Source organism: Pteropus medius, unplaced genomic scaffold (assembly GCF_902729225.1).
Source record: "Pteropus medius unplaced genomic scaffold, Ma_sr-lr_union100, whole genome shotgun sequence".
NCBI lineage: Eukaryota > Metazoa > Chordata > Mammalia > Chiroptera > Pteropodidae > Pteropus > Pteropus medius.
In genome coordinates this window covers 5,162,677-5,179,684 of record NW_024351647.1, presented here as the reverse complement: position 1 = coordinate 5,179,684, position 17,008 = coordinate 5,162,677, and the positions used below count along the sequence as shown (strand labels likewise).

The 17,008-nt window shown below is 35.6% G+C and overlaps 2 pseudogenes; both read right to left on the bottom strand.

The window, feature by feature from the left end:
* Positions 1-13,946: 13,946 nt before the first annotated feature.
* Positions 13,947-14,065, bottom strand: LOC120587271 (uncharacterized; annotated as a pseudogene).
* Positions 14,066-14,849: 784 nt separating this feature from the next.
* On the bottom strand, positions 14,850-14,968 carry LOC120587302 (uncharacterized; annotated as a pseudogene).
* Between the last annotated feature and the right edge of the window lie 2,040 nt (positions 14,969-17,008).

Genomic DNA, 17,008 nt, shown 5'->3' with positions numbered 1-17,008 from the left:
TCTAAAAATAGAACCAAGCGACAACTAATAATAATGATTTTAACACAGGGCTTACTGTTCTAAACACTTTACTAATAATAACTTAATGCCGACAACAATTCCATGATGTAGATACTGTTATTATCTTCGTTTTATGGATGAGTACCCTGAAACACAAGGGTTAAATGATTAGCTCACAGTCACAGGTTACTGGATACTACGCTAAACTGCAGCTAATGAAATAACTGATTTCTTGACTGTATTTGAGTTTGTTCAATACTGTGTTTCTAGGGAAGACTAAATCAGTTTTTGAGAAAACATGGCATTAAGTCCGATTTCAAATTAGGGAGAATCTTTGGCTCAATCCTTTAGTCTCTAATAGTCCCTCAGAGCCTTTAGTTGGATAATTAGTTGCGAACAGTATCAATTATATCTAAGTGGATAAATTTAATTACTACAGAAGACCAATTGATTTTTTAAATTATCATTGATTGCTCAGTGGTTATCTCAGTGTAAAGATTGGTACATTCTGAATCTTTAATTTAACAGGTTTATTAAGTAGTCCAAAGGTTGACACCAAAGTAAGAGAGGTGAATTTTCCCTCTGCTTCCTTTTATTTTCGGTGAAAGGTCAACACCACAGAAGCCTGAGACAAACAGCAACAAAAATAAAAAAACAACAATTAATATTAAATTATGTATAGATTTTTTTGGAGATTTTCTAATTTTTTGTTTTAGTGGATTTTTTGGAGGCAGCGATACCCTAGTTTTCTTAATGGTGAGGATAGTTTTCTCAACGGTGAGGATAGAACTTGCCATATTAGCTGGGGTACCAGGATGCTGGTATTTTTAATCTATAAATCAAACTCTCAGTGAAGCCAGTTAGAATCATCAGGATTATTGGAAATTGATGTGGCTCTAAAACTGGATTCTACTCTTATCTATCCTACCCTCTACTCCTTTTTTCAACACTAGCCTGTTGAATGATTTGAATCTTTTGGTCTCAATTCTCTCATCTTTAAAATAAAGATAATCGTGTTTGTCTTACCTATTATGTAAGCCAAGTCTGTGATAGCACATTTAAAAAATATCAAATGTATGTAAATTCAAGAATCATTAATACTTAGAGATAATCATGGTATTTGTATTATTTTGCTATAAAAAATATTGTCTGACACTAATCGTATCAGTTATCTATTGCTACATAAGAAGCTACTCAAAAGGTATTGCTTTAAAACAACCATTTATTATTTCTCATAAGCCTACAAATCACCTGGGCAGGTTCTGCTGGTCTGTGCCAGGCTTAGCTCTTCTTAGGTGGGCCTGCTTAAGCATCTGTGGTCAGTGGTGGGCGAGCAGGGGCCAGCGGGTCTAGGATGGCCACAGCTGGGATGATTTGGCTCTCTTTCACATGGTCTTTTATTCTTTAGCAGGCTAGGCCAGAGTTGTTCTCATGGCAAAGGAAGAGGAGCATGAGCATGAATAAGTATGCATAATGGCTCTTGAGGCCTTGGCTAAGTATGGCATCCCATCACATCTACCACATTCTAGAGACCAAAGCAATTTGAAAAACAGCCCAATTCCAGGGTTAGGAGTGTGAGACAAATAAATGTCATATTTTGAATGAAGGAGATATATAGACATGTTGTAAGGAAGGGGAAAAACTGAAGCTATTTTTACAGTCATATTAATTGAGTCATTTATATTCAATTAAAACTCTTGATTGTTTTTATCTATTTCACTATGGCAGTGATTTTTGACATTTTGAATTTTTATGTCACCGTGTTATATATTTCTTTATATAAAAGGCACTATTTATATCCATGACTTGCTGCCTATATATAAACCTAAGACATTTGAACATATTTGCAATTATTGTGATCAACTTTTATCTGGAAAATCTATTGAATATATTCTTTTTAACTCTTTTTTGCTATATTAGCAAAGGAAATAAAACAAGCAGGTGATTTAGAATACTTGTTGGAATTCTGAAGGCTGATTTATTTTGCACTACTGGATTCTCTGTTGCACTGAAATCATTAGTACACTTCATTACTGGTTTTATAAGCAGTCAGATTAAATGAAGAATTGTGACTATATAAATCGAAAATCTAGGTCTCTAGCCTGACCTTGAGAAAGAAGCGAGAGTTTGGGGTTTGTTTGATTTTGTCTGAGCTAGAATGAGCCTGACTGGATGTCTACATTGAGTAAATTTTCTGAATGTGTGTTAAATTCATGATTTCACTTGGATATGGTTGTATGATGCCAACATGCGGGTGTTTTTTTTTCAACAAGTGCCAAATATACATCTGTGTGGAGGAAAGTTCTGTTTTTGGTATTTAGTTGGCATCTTTAAATATGCTCTTTAACCGGATGCACCACACCACAGGGGAAACTTCTGGAGTTTTTTTACCAACAGTAAATATAACTTATCTGAGTTACACATAGGCACTTGGCAATATCCTGTAGATTCTAACACTCCCTTTCTCTATGTTGGCATCATGTTCAGGAGCATTTAAAATACATTGCCATAACATTTTCTAAATGACTATTATAATTTAATGTTATATTTGGCAAACACAACCTAAAATACAGTACCTAATAGTGCAAGCTCAATTTATTTGCATACCATTGTTAACCACTTTCATGTAGTACTTACCGAAAGTGTCAGATTATTATGATCTATTTAATGACTTAATGGATGAGATACATTGTTCTTAAATTCAATTATACCCTTTGCACCTCTGGAATTAAGGTCATGTCAGCATTTCTATTATATAAGTTCCTGGGTTTAGCAGTTTTTAACTGAGCTATAAAAACCGGCTTCCAAATCAAATCTCGGTAATAAAGGTCACTGCCTGGGGGGATTTTCCTCCTCCAAAATTTATTATATATAATTTTGTGGTGCATCTCCTGCTTTCTAAAGTAGTGTTTTAGGAAAAATTCCTTTATGGTCCTCAAGTGGCAGAGGAGAGTTTAATTTCCTGTTTGCTCTGTAAGACTAGGCTTTTCTTCCTTGTTGAGTAACAGTCATCTCTCAGACAATCTGGCTTTTAATACACTACTACTTATTGGTTGTGCGGTCTTAAGCTGTCACTTAGCCACTTTGTGCCTCAATCTACTCACCTGTAAAACAGACTATCAATAGTACCTACCTCACAGAATTATAGTATTGAATGAGATCATATGTACATGCATTTGGGACAATACATAGTAATTGCTCAACGAAGGTTAGCTTTGATTATTATTAGATGAGAGATTTAGCATAACTCTATTAAATATTAGAGAAACATTTGAAAGAAAACAGGCAGCTGAGGTGAGATTTGGCATTTACTGAGAGGTATGGAAGATGCTGTGGCTATGAGCTAATTATCAACCTGAAGTCAATAGTTTTTTCTTTTAGAAATTATTTTTATTGTTCATCCCCAGATTCGCTTAGGAAGAGAATAATATTATATTAGGAGGGTTATTGGCCTTGTAGTGTTAAAACATTATTGTATGTGTTGCTAATGAAACACTCTAGGCAACTCCATGAAGTTGCATATAACTTACAAGAAGATGGACATATTTTCCTGGGTGCAGGAAGAAAGCCACTACTTTACTGACTTTCAAAAAAATTCACTGATAGATTTGATTTTGTATTGACCAAGTGTGTAATTTGTTCCTGAATAAATTGCAGTGAAATTCTCCTCCAAAAATTGGAAGAAAGCTGGTTCTTCAACAGAAAAATCTGTTTTCCTCTGTCTGTACTCACAGCAAAATCACTGGTTTCTTAGTTGTCATAGCCTTTTTTTTTGTTTGGTCTGGGGACAGATCACCATGTGAGGAAACTACATTGAAGCATTACAGTGGGGTGATTACAATCGACTGCACCTCAGTACTGATGTGCTACATTGCAAAAGATTTCAAAAAATAAAATAAATGTGATGGAATTCAACAGCCCTTGGAAAGATTTTATTTAATAGTTTTTAGAACTTTCATTTTAATATATGCTGTCTAAACACTGATAATTATGATTCCCAATTCAATTAATTGGCTATGTTTCCACCTCTATTAAAATTCTTTGGACCGTTCTGCTTGATCTGATTGAGAATGAAGTTAATATTTTTCTTTGACATAATACAGATGACATTCATACAACTACAATCTGTTGTTTTCACTCTGCTATGTACAAACAGAATCCCAGAGCTGGAAAGTCCTGCAGAATTTATTCTTATAAGTGAATAGTGAATGTTCAAACCACTCTGTTCATATGAATTTCTTTTTCTTAAGAAAGATCCATAGTCTCTGATGGGTGAAAATTAAAATCAGGGAAAATGTCATTGTTTAAAATCCTTGCCAGACAGACACAAAAGGAATCTAATGGTATAGAGGAGATCCAAAATAAAACTTTAACAAATGAAGATTTGAGATTGTACAAAAGAACCATACATGAATTGGTCACTCATTTGTTTCAAATATGTAAAAAAAAAATCAAAGTATAGTTTAAAATCACTTGAAACATTTATTATCAAAGAACAAGGCAAGCAGATGTCATTCAGGATTCTAGACAATTGACTATTTATCACCTGATATGCCATCCAAAAGGAAGTTAGAGATGTATTAAATTCCTATTAATGGTTTAAAAAGAATATATAGCATAATTGGTCAGGAATCTCAAAGCTGATATGATTTCTGCATAAATACAGCATTTATTAATTGACCCCAAATCATCATTATATTATACAACGGTGATTACATTGTTCAGTGATCCTGGTTACATCAACATCAGTAAGAAATTAGGACAGATGACAATATAGTTTCTTAAAAAGTCATTACTGACATTCTAGAAATTCTATGTAACCAAATTAACTGGAGAAATGGCTAGCATAAATGATTGGCAGCATTTTTCCCCCCTAAAAATTCTACTGTAAGTATAGTTCAACTGGAAAGAGAAATGCAGTAGTTAAGATAGAATTGTGTGCAGGGAGATGGATATAAATGCCTTAGATCAAACAGATTTTCAGAAGACCACCCAAGGCTCCCACACAGACAGCATTCATCTATATGGCGCCCCCTGTAGATGGGCATCAGGATACTACCAGGACAACGGTAAATTAACCAAGGAGCTTAAACCTTAAGCTTAGTGTTCATTGATCAACAATGAATTGCTGTCTGTCCACTCAATGGCAGGCACAGTGGAAGATGATAGTTTGGTGAATTTAAAGAGAATGCAGACTTTACAAAAGAACGATGAACTGGCTATGAAATCTAAAGATGTTTGTAATGTTACAGTCAGAGCATCTGATACAGTGTAGTTCCATATTAGTTGAAGAAAAATCTCTAATCATAAAGCCAGAGACAAGATAATATACGTACACAAAACTTTCCATCTCCTTTCTCTTTTTCCCCCATCCTTTTTCTTACGAAAACCTTTCCATCCTTTTAGTACCAAAGTGGATGATTCTACCTCTGTGAAGCTTTCTTTTACTAATAGAGGCAAGAATAATACTCTGTGACCCCCCGAGAATGCGCATATATATTTTTAGTATTGTGTTTATTCCATCGTATTCCAATAATTTGTGTAGGCGTTAGTTTCTCTATTATTATAGTGGGAGTTCCTTGGGATTGTATTTTATTTTTGCAGTACTGGGCACATAGCAAGTCCATAACAATGTGTATTGAATGCACAATGTATAAGAACAAGAAATATTCATGACGTCTATGATGATTGCAGTCCCAAAGATAAATGGGCTGACAGGCAAAATAAATCTCACAGTCCAGATTTCTGTTTACCAAAAACACCTGCTTGTCAGATTAAATTATTTGGGGATCATCCAAAGACAAAACTCTGAGATCTTAAAAAGTTGGAGAAATCATCTGTTACAACTCAAGGTGCTATTGAATAGAAATAAGTTCCAATAACAACTTTTTTCATCTTTTATCAGATCTGTGTCCAAAAATAGGCAAAGAAAACTTGGGGAACAAGGGAAATCTACATTTAAAAAAATCTAGTTTTATGCTAATATTTAATTTGGAAATACGTAGCTTTTCTCTTTGTATCTTAATGGGATAGGAGGTAGTGGAGAAGGTAACTGGTGACTTTAAATTGGTTTAATTTTCTTCAGTTCCTCTTCCTACAACTCTGCCTACATGCACAGTTTTCACTTTTAGGATAATGAATATGTTATAGAGAGAAATTAAAAAAAAATAAATCAATATTTGAAAGTACAAAAAACAAAATAAGGAATCAAACAGTCCAGTATTATTTGTTATTAATATTAGTAAAATAATATTTTATTAAACTGTTAAACTAAAACTCTTACAGAGATTTGTTATTCTAAGCTAACTATTTTCTTGCAGTGTAATTTAATATTCACCCTCGTCAGTTTATATGTGAAACATTTGACTTGTCAAGTGAAAACACTGATGGTTTTGCCAGCTGCCATCTTGGTAATATATTTCACAGGAGATAGTTTGGGCAAGGAGTTGGGGCTCTGGAATGAGATCTTGCCTTTACCTTGGGTAGTTATCTGGCTTTAGTCTTAGAGTTCTCCTATACAAAATGAGGATAATCAACTATTTCATGAGGCTGTTATGTCAATGAAATTATATGTACAAAAGCACTTGTAAACTGTAAAGTATCATATAAATGTTAGTTACGATTACGGCTTCATTTACATAACATCAGGAGAACATCATGGAATATGGGGAGCCTAGTACTATTTTTCCAAATGTGTTCCTCTACAATACAAGTAGGGGAGGTTTTTCCCATTTGCTTCCTCATTCCCTCCTCACCCAAATTTTTTTTTGTTGTGGTAATGTCCACATAACATAAAATTTACTATTTTAACCATTTTAAGTGTACAGTTCAATGGTATTAAGTACATTCATATTGTTGTGCAACCATCATCATCATCCAGAGCTCTTTTCACCCTGCAAAACTGAAATTATATACCCATTAACCAATAACTGCCCATTTTCTCCTTCCTGATTCCTCATTTTTTTTGAGAAAATTTAGAATTCTCATGCTGCTGCCACCTTATCCCTAACACAAAATTCACCATCAACCAGAAATATAACGATGGTAATTTCAATTCTATTTGCTACCTCCATTGATTTGATCTTGGCAAGAAAAAGAAGATGTGGTAAATAAATACTATAATGTAGACTTTGCATGATAGGAGAAACTTGCAACTCAGTCATCTGTAAAAAGGCCTAATACTTTACAGACTTATGGACATAGCAATTTTTTTCTGGAAATATAACCTAAGGAAATAACTTGAAATGTGTACAAAGAGTTATCAGAAAATGGTTAACAAAATGTAACCAGATCTCCTAAATTCCCATCAATTGCAGAATGGCTTAAATATATATGTAATGAATAGCATATAAATACTAAGTATCTCATGTAGAATAATATTTAAAGTAGGGGGATATGGTCACACTATAGTATTAAGTAAAAAATTTTTTAGAAAACAGTATATATGATGCTATATCAATTAAGTAATAAAAATAATATATATGTATGTATTCATGGCAATCTCTGGGTGGCAGAATTATTAGTGATTGTAATTTCTTCTTTGCAATTTTTTATGTTTTGTAATTTTTTTCAATGATCATATATTACTTTTATATCTAGGAACAAAATATAATTAAATAAAAACTCAAGCATAGGCCACCTCCAAAGCAAACCCAGAAATGAACTCTGAAGTATTTCAGCTATGAACATTTAAGTAATTGGAAATTGGGAAGACTATAAAAAGTAGTCACTGGGGGCTAGTATTTGAATGAAAAACCCAAAGAACTTGATTCAAATCATGTCGACTTTCACATTACTAATATAATTAAAGCAAGTAAATCAGTCGGGCAACATGCCACTCACCCTTCAGACACACGTCACAGCTGTCTGCATGCTCACTATCTTCACCTTGCTCAATTTTTACAGTTTTTAATATGAATATCAATTCCCTTTTTCATAAACCTAACCTATAAATGCCACAACCCCTCTGAGGGATTTCCCCAGGCTTCATTTTAAGCTCCACAAGAAAGGATGTAAAAGAGACCTTTCTTTTGTAAAGTGATTCTATAATTCTGTCCAATATCCATCATTTTCAAGGCCAAGTAATCATATTTAATAGATCCTAAATTACATTCTGTCAGGCAAGGATTCCCTTGATGATATTAACCAGAGCAGAGGACTGACAGTCAGAGGCCTGTAAGTAAGATATTGTTCTACAAAGGGCTTACAAGCTTTTCTTTGCAGGGGTCGACCCCACTAAGTTTGAGTGGTGCAGGATCTATGCCTTCATCACAATCCTCAGCCTTTGCTAAACTACCCCCAAACCAGCTCCTGATTTCCTGGCTTCAAGTCACTTGTAAAGTTAAATTACTTGGCACATTTTTGACCCTTTCCGTTGAGGAAATTGCTATCGTGAATTTATTTTGACAATACTTCTCTAGCAAGACAGCTAGATGTATAAAGCATTTATCTATACTGTCTTCATCCTATCTGCTTATAGGAAAATAGAAAGAGAAAAGCTGAATGATGGGGAAAAGTTGGAGAGATGCCATCATGCTTGTGCTGTTTAAATTAATATTACAGAGTATAAAGTTGAAGATCTTTTCTTGACAGGAAAGATTATGAGGTCATGGTCTAGAAAATGAGTGCAAGAACAGATTTTTCTTTGAAAGAGGTGGAAATCTTGGACCAAGTTTTCATTAGGAGGGATGTTTCCATCATTCCTTCTTTGAGCATGGCTTTTATTTTGTGGATTTTACACCTCAAAGGTGTTTAAGACTAAGAATAAGAAGGTATTAAAAAAAATAAGCATTTCCCCAAATTAAACAAAATTTAAGTTTTTAAATCTTCAGTTATTAAAACAATTTAAGCACAAAACTTCATTCAAAATCCTATTGAGCTCTTGCCATGTGTCTAGTCTCTGCTGGAACATTATAAACATTCATTCATTACATTCTTACAAAGACTCTGTAGATATATTCATTACAATTTTAAATCTTAGAATGGCTTAAACTTAGCTTAGACCACTCTCAATTTTTGATCATCTGTTTTATTACACAGAATTGTTTTTGTTCTGGAAAAAAAAAATCCCAACCTGGTTGCTCCAAACTTCAGGATATGTGGATCTTGAAATTTCCACCTAAAGAAAACTTAAACCACTGAATAATAGAGTAGGAAGGAGGGAATAACGCTGCTAAGTGTTTAATACTTTAGAACAAGAAGTAGGTTGATGAGCATAATGCAGTAGAAGAAGAAAATGAAAATATTAAACCTTTATCAAAATATTTGTTTTACAAAAACACTTCATGCAAAAAGACCTATTCTGTTTTCCGACCAGTTTTCTTACTTTTCTCCCTCCTTTTTTTTTTTTACGTTCTCAAGCTTCTGTTTCTTCCTCTTGCTCTTTCTAACCAATTCTTTTATTTTTACTCACAACTCTCTTTTCTTATTTTTATCTTACCATAAATTTCTTATGTTCATCTTACTCCCTCTTATCTCTTTTACTCATTATGCCTAAGAAAGAGAAAAACTGAAAATAAATCTACCTTCTGTGCTCTCTCTGTGAGTGCTATAAACCACAGGTGCAAAAGTGGAAGGAAGGAATTGGCTGGTTTCATGATCATTGCTTCCATCTTTCATCGTTAACTCTTCTCAATACTCTCTTTTTCCCTACTTCCTCCTTTCCAATAAGTTACTTCCTTCTCTTCAATAAATCACTAAGACTAAGATTTAAGAGAGCTTTACCACATTCTGATATATTACAGTAGTTTAATTTTTATATCAGTCTAACCCAAATAGGTTTCTCATTGACAGAGCTCAGCTGCCACTAACTTACCTGCTGTGTTCAACAAATGGAAAGCTTCGAGAAAACCTGTTATCATTTATTTCCACTGTGAAAATATTAAACAAGCTGGAATGTGGTGACTTACTTAGTTTTCTTTTATCATAACACAATTATTACGATAATGAAATTTTCAATTTCCCTAGGAATGAGAGTGGGTTTCAAAGAGAGTAATCATTTAAAATCTGACCATTAGGTTTTCAGTTCTTTTGATTCATTTTGCCAGGGCATGTAAATATACTATCTACCTTCTTCTCAGTGCTATTATTATTTTAAAAAGGGACTGACAGCCTTTTATCTTTTAATGGAGTTATTTTAAATGGGTTTCTCTATTTTCAACTCCATTGAATAAACAATGACAGCTGTCAGTATTTGTGTCACATTTTATATTTTTCAGAGAACTTTCATAGCATTATCTATTTAATCTTCATTAAAACACCAAACACTCGCTGAGCACTGTGGTAGGTATCGTGGTCCAGATGAAAACATTCCACAGCTCTTTCTTTGAGAGGTTGAAGGAGACAATAGGGGTACATATAATAATTCCAGACAGAATAATGTGTTATGAGCTTCAGTAATTGTATTTATAGTGCTACTTAGACACTGGGTATCTAATTATTAATTATATTGTTCTCTGATAGCATTTATTACATTGTATTTTAATTTGATTTATCGAATCAGTTGGCTTCTCCTCCTAAATTGTGACAGAAAAGATATCTTACTCACCTCTGAATGCCCAGCATCAAACACAGGGCCTTGAACATGATGGCCAATTACTTTCCAATGAATGGTTGAAAAAATAAATGTCTGTATATCTATGTGTCTATCTCTGAGTTGGTAGAGATATTCAGATATATAGATATTTTACATATTATTAATGTATGTGTAGGTATATAGATATACATTTATTTATGATATATATTTACATAAGCATGTATACATTATTACATATTATACACGTGTATTATATATAAAAATATATTTCAAACATATATATTTAAATAAAAAATTCCAGGAAAGAGGATCTTTTATGTGATATGGGAAAAAGTTATTTTTTGGTCAACAGTACTGTCTTCATATTAATACAAAGTCAATATATAATAGGTTGCTATATTCAGCATGACAGTATAACCGTGCTGGTGAAGGCTGGACTTGTAAGAAAGATCAAATTTCCAAATTTTATTTTAAAGAATGAGATCCTTCAAGTCTCTCTCCTGCTCTCGCTCTTTCTTTCCAACATGACTATAATTCATATCTCATTTAAGAGCCTGTATTATCTTTTATCTCCAATTAGTAAATACTTTGACTTGTTATTTTTTGCCACACTCCTGCTTTATGTGTATTTTCTTCAACTGCTCACTGCTTCAACTTCAGCTGTTTGTTGACAGTCATTCTCACTACGTTTGATTGCCAGTTTGGGGAGACAGAGGAAGAGCTATTTGACATAAAGAAGAAAGTACGAACTCAGAAGCTTGCATTCTCATCTGTAAATTGCATAAAAAATACTTGGTCAGATTTCTAACAGAGATTCATTTCTTTCCTTTGCTCTTTGATGTGCCATATTTGGAGACTTGTTGGGTTTTATGTAGTTTTACTTGAACAAATTCTGAAAGCAATATAAAAATGTTGTTTCTTTTTGTGAAGACTCTGCCTAAAGAACTCTTTCATATTGTGGCCTTTTTTCCAGGGAGGGTAGAAGAATATATTCAGCACCAATTTCATTTATGACCCATCAATTTAGATTCAATGTTTGCTTTATATCTGTTCCTCTGGTTCTGGCAGTTAGGCTCCTTACCTGCATCTATGGGCTTCCTTCATTCAGAAACGAGGACCTAACATGGTCCTTAATCATGGGGTAACTGAGGAGCCCCATACCATCTCTGAGCTGGTCTTTGTTAGGTCTACTAGCATGAGCTTTAGTCATTTTCCTCTTGTTTTCTGGGGGCTGGGTGCCCTATGTGAAAATGGCATCAGTTGCCGACCTTCCCCACTGCTGATCGCGTGCCTACACTGACCCCCAACTGCCTGTGGTGAGCATCTCTGCTAACTGCCTGCCCTGTGCCTGCCTGGGCGACACCTGCTCTCTAGTCCTCGGGAGTCTGCACTGGGTCTCCTGTGTCTTTTCTCCTTTGGGATGATATTTTTTCCAGCCCCACTTCCTAGGCTTACATTTCTTTTCTTAAAACCATCATCCTTTGGCCATGATGATCTCCTGTGTGGATTTCTGACTCTCCCTAGACTCCGAAAGTCTCAGTTTTTCCCAGATGGTTTCAGCCTTCTCAGTTTGTCTGGCTGTCCTACTCAGTTCTGATTATGACAGAAAGAGAAACCCAGGTGTCCTTCTCTATTGGAAAAAAAGAGGGTTATGCAGCATTTTGAGGGTTAGCAAAATGATGATTTCACTTAAACCTTTTAACTGTACTTTGAAAAGCATGAAATAAACTCTTCTGGATTGTTTCATCCAGAAGTCAATAAGTCCATGAATTCAAGATCCTGGGATAAAATCTCAGAAGGATTCCCTATAGTCCTGGTTTATTACCGACCTCTCCCTTCAATGTATGCATTCCTTGGCTGATAGGTGCAAGTGGCTGATAGGTGCAAAAGTAGGAAGGTTGTCCTCTGCATTGTCTTTCACTTACTCGCCATTGGCCTTTGCAATTTGCTTCATTGCTCCATTCAGAGTAGCACCACCTTAAGGGTATCAGTGAAGGTAATAGAAAATAGAAGGCAGACTCAAGGGGGGTTATTCAGGAGAATTTAACTAAGAGGCTATTTATATGGGTGTAGGCAGGTTTAAGGAATACCAGCGAAGGATGGTGAAGTATCTCCAGCACTAGCAACAGCCGGGGTCTTCACCAGCAGTTGTCTCTAAGGGGCAGAGGAAGAAAAGAGCCTCTAGAACCCTGGGAGATAGCTGTAGCTGTAGCATAGTGGGGGCTGTGGCCTTTTTCAGAGGGAAGGAGCCACGGCCAACCCTTGGTCATGCAAGGAAGGCCCTCCGATCTCATTTTGCCTTCTTCTCCTCCCATCCTCCTGTCTCCTACCTATCTCTTCCAAATGCCTCCCATTGGTTGAATCCATACAGAAGGCTGAGGGCAAAGGAGCTGGAATGATGCAATGAGCAGAGATCAGCCTCCCAGAATGACAGAGCAGGATGGGGAGGGTGGAAAGAGCATCTAGAGTGCTGATGCTGAAGATGTCTAGCACATGGGGACTTGATCCTCAGCTGAGGTTGTCTCTTTATACTAGAAGAGGGCGAACAAAATATGCCCTTGAAGTCTCTTAGATGCTGATATAGCCATTGTTTTTCTGTGCATAGCTATTTTCTTAAAACAGTTCAATACTATGGCAGGGAGATAATTCCTTACGTCCTTAGGGCCTCCCTGGGTCTTTGGCTTGCAGATCTGTCTCATAGCCTTTCAGTCTCCAGCATCTCAGTCTTGCGGAAGTTGTTCCGCCATCAACATGTTGATGACGAAACTGCAATTTTCTTTGATGCTCTTTTTGGTCTTGGTTTTTTTTTTTCTTTTTTTTCAGCAATGGATATCCAATCACAAACTAAATTCCTCGCTTCCTCTCTTCCTTTCTTTCTCTAGAAATTAACCTTGTTTGTGAGACATGTCTAGTAATATTGGAACTGTAGAGGGATGTCTCTTCTCTCTCACCTCAGAAAACATAGACACACACACACACTCCTTTGTGGATAATTTGAAAACAGGGCCTTTTGATCTTGGGAGAGACAGAAACAGACTCTCTTGATGGGAACTGAAATGTTGCTGAATTGAGTGGCAGAAGACCCACCTAAATGTAACCTCTTCTGAGCTTGTGAGGCTTTATAATTCCACATTTCTTCTGGAGATAATCCGGTGAACTCCTTTTACAACAGACCCCAAAGGGCAGAGAAATGTACTATGAATTTCAGATATAGTCTCTAAAACTAACACTGTGCAGGGGGAGAGAACATCATTGAAAACAAAAAATGTCACTATTTTTTTTACACATAAAATTTTTTAAGTCTATGTCATTTTATTTTATTTTTTATTTTTTTAGGCGAGGCAACCTTTGGTTGACCTCACAGATTGAAAGGACCTTGTCAGCTTACAATCCCTTATGTTTTTATTTTTTACGCCTATAGCACCTGGTCTTCCTAGGTGGTCTCCCATCCAAGTACTAACCAGGCCCGACCCTGCTTAGCTTCCAAGATCAGATGGGATCGGGCTTGTTCAGGGTGGCATGGCCTTTTAAGTCTATGTCAAATGGAAATTTTTAGACTTCTCTAAAGCAGAGGCTTGCAAATGATGCCCTCTCCTTTACACTGTGACTCAATTTTTTGCCACAGCTGTTCTAAAGGGCTGTGTGGTCTTCCTGCAGACATCTGCTTCTGTGAGGGGAAATTGGAGCTGGGAGATGGTCCAGTTCATGCCGGGACACACTTGCTAATCTCCAGAAAGAGCATGATTAACCCATGGAGGGAGGCAGATTAGCACCACCACTGACTCCTTGACAGGGGCCCTGGTGAGAGATGTTCTTAGCTTCCTTGGAGAGCCAGGGGTCTTGAGAAGCTGTCTTCTCTGAATGAGAAATATGTAAGTTTATCACATCATGAAACCACAGAGGTCTATGCCGTGTGCTAAGCGGCATATTTCCTACAGCTCTGAAGGCTAATGTTTTTTGCACTCTTGTTATATGGGGTTTGTTGTTCATTACTCTTGGAATTAGGGTGACTGACTCATCTTGGTTTGCGTGGGACTTTCCCAGTATTAGCGCTGGAAGTCTGGTGTCCTGAGAATCCCTTTACTTCATCACCCTCCTTGGAATCTTGTGACTGTGAGAGTGGGAGAAGGCCTGGACTGCGGATGTGATATATCTGAGAGTCAGAACTCACAGTGGTCAGAGCTCCACTGAGTGTGGCTGAGATATCATATCCTTCTGCACCAAATTCCCAGGGACCCATAAACTAGATATACTTACTCTTGTCTTGCAGAGCACTTTTTAATTTAATTTAATTTAATTTTTATTTATTTTTTTATGCCTATAGCATCTGGTCTTCTTAGGCGGTCTCCCATCCAAGTACTAACCAGACCTGACCCTGCTTAGCTTCCGAGATCAGACAGGATTGGGCTTGTTCACAATGGCATGGCCATAATCACAGAGCACTTTGAGTAGTTGTGGGCAAGCTGAGGTTCGAGTGCGATAACGCATGCAGAGCTTTTTGTAGGTTATAAAGCACTACGCAGACATAATTATTTTGGCAGCGTCATGCTTTCTTCATCGACAATCCCTGACCCTGAGCACGTGTGGATTTCTTGACTTTGGAAAAGAGATGGAGCTAATAAATATTAATTCAATATATTAAATAACAATTTAATACATAGTCATAATTTAATATATTAAAATCATAATAAATATTAAATACCTGTGTCCATTAAATGTTGTGCTAAGTACTTATGTACACCATCACTTTTACTCCTTTTAAAAATTCTCTGAAATAGTTATTATTCCCCATTGCCTCTAGTATTGATTTCCTTAATACGAGAGTCCTGCTCTGTTTTGTTGTAGATTCAGGGCTGAGGAAAGTCAGGAGCCAGTATAAATTACCTGGGAGGGCTTCCAGAATGGGCCTGCTATTTTGCATATCAGTGTAAATTCTGCATAAAGACTTTTAGCTGGTTGATCCCTAAGGATAGGGTTAAGCCTAACCTACTCTTGGTAGCTATACTCAGACCTTGGGGTCTGCAGGTCTAATTTAGAGCCATCTTGAGTCATTTGGTGCAACCTGATGACCTGAAAGGCCATAGGAGTGTGGGCTCAAAGTCATTGTAAAGTGTATATTTGGAAGGTCTTATATTTTTCCTGGGTAACTAAAAGAGTTTCTAGATAATGTTAAAAATTAATATATAGACATGATAAAAAGTAATTTTCTAAAATACATGGTTATAGGCACAATCTTTTTATTATATTTTCATTCAACTTTTATTTATTTATGATCAAGTTTAAAATTTTATGCAAGCATTTATCTTTTACTTCCCATTGAGTTAAATGTATTTCTTAAAATGCAGAAGTGAAGTTCACTTCTTACCAATTCAACCTTCGTCTATTAGATTCATTAAAGCCCATTATCCTTGATGCATTTGATTGACAATTAAATCATGATATCAAACCACTTATGAAGAGATGTTGTTTCCTCAAGGCACTTGGATTCCATACTCAAGGCATCGATCTCCTCATAGAAAGAATCTGAAGGAAGATCTTTTACTCCATGATAGCAGCTAAGTTTGAATTACGTTATCCAAAGAAGAAATTTTTTTCTGTTAGTCAAATCAAAGTGCTCAGAGTTTTCAAAGAAACCAATTTTACTTCTATTTAAGAACTCATGTGTATATTTAATCACTTTTAATAACATTTCTTAGCCATACAAAGTAATAATTTTAAAAATAAGTATTTCTTCCTAAATGTTAAAAACCACTTCTTAGATGAATGAATTATAAACTTGGACCAAAACTTTATTTCCAGCTAGCCACAAGAGATGAAACTTTTAGATATGACAATTCAAGATTCTCTTAGGGATTTTATAGGAAAAGTGAATGATTAATCATTGTTAAACTGGATAAAAGAAAAAATAATGTCTGTTTAAAAATTATGAGGCTAGCAAGTCAGCAGGGTGGGTAGCCCTGGCTTCCCAGAAGTCCTTAATCTCATTTAGGTCTATCAGAAAATTTCTCAAGCATTTTAAGAGCAATGCCACTTGCTTCCCACAAGAGGTCGTGAATTATATCACGCAAAAAAGGTCCACCCCAGACCAGATTTGGGAAAACCTTTATTCTCAATGTGAATATAATTTTTGTGCCAAAACGTTACCATCAGTTTTTTGTTCTAAAATAATATTTTTTTAAATATTTGATTTAAGGTGGTTAGCCCTTTTTGGAATAAAACTATCAAATGCTTCTTACCTTAAATAATGTTGCAAGATTTGAAAAATGTGCAAGTTGGACAAATGTCACTCTTCTGAGAAACAGTAAGATTTCATAGCAGAAACAGTAGTAAAGTAAGCTGCAAATGTGATTTTAAAACAAGTCAGCAGTGTTTAGATCTCTCTACCAGTTTATGGGAAATACATGGTAAACCATACCATGGATGACCAATGAGTAATATCCAGACCATGGGAAAACCCTGGTTTCTTACACAAAC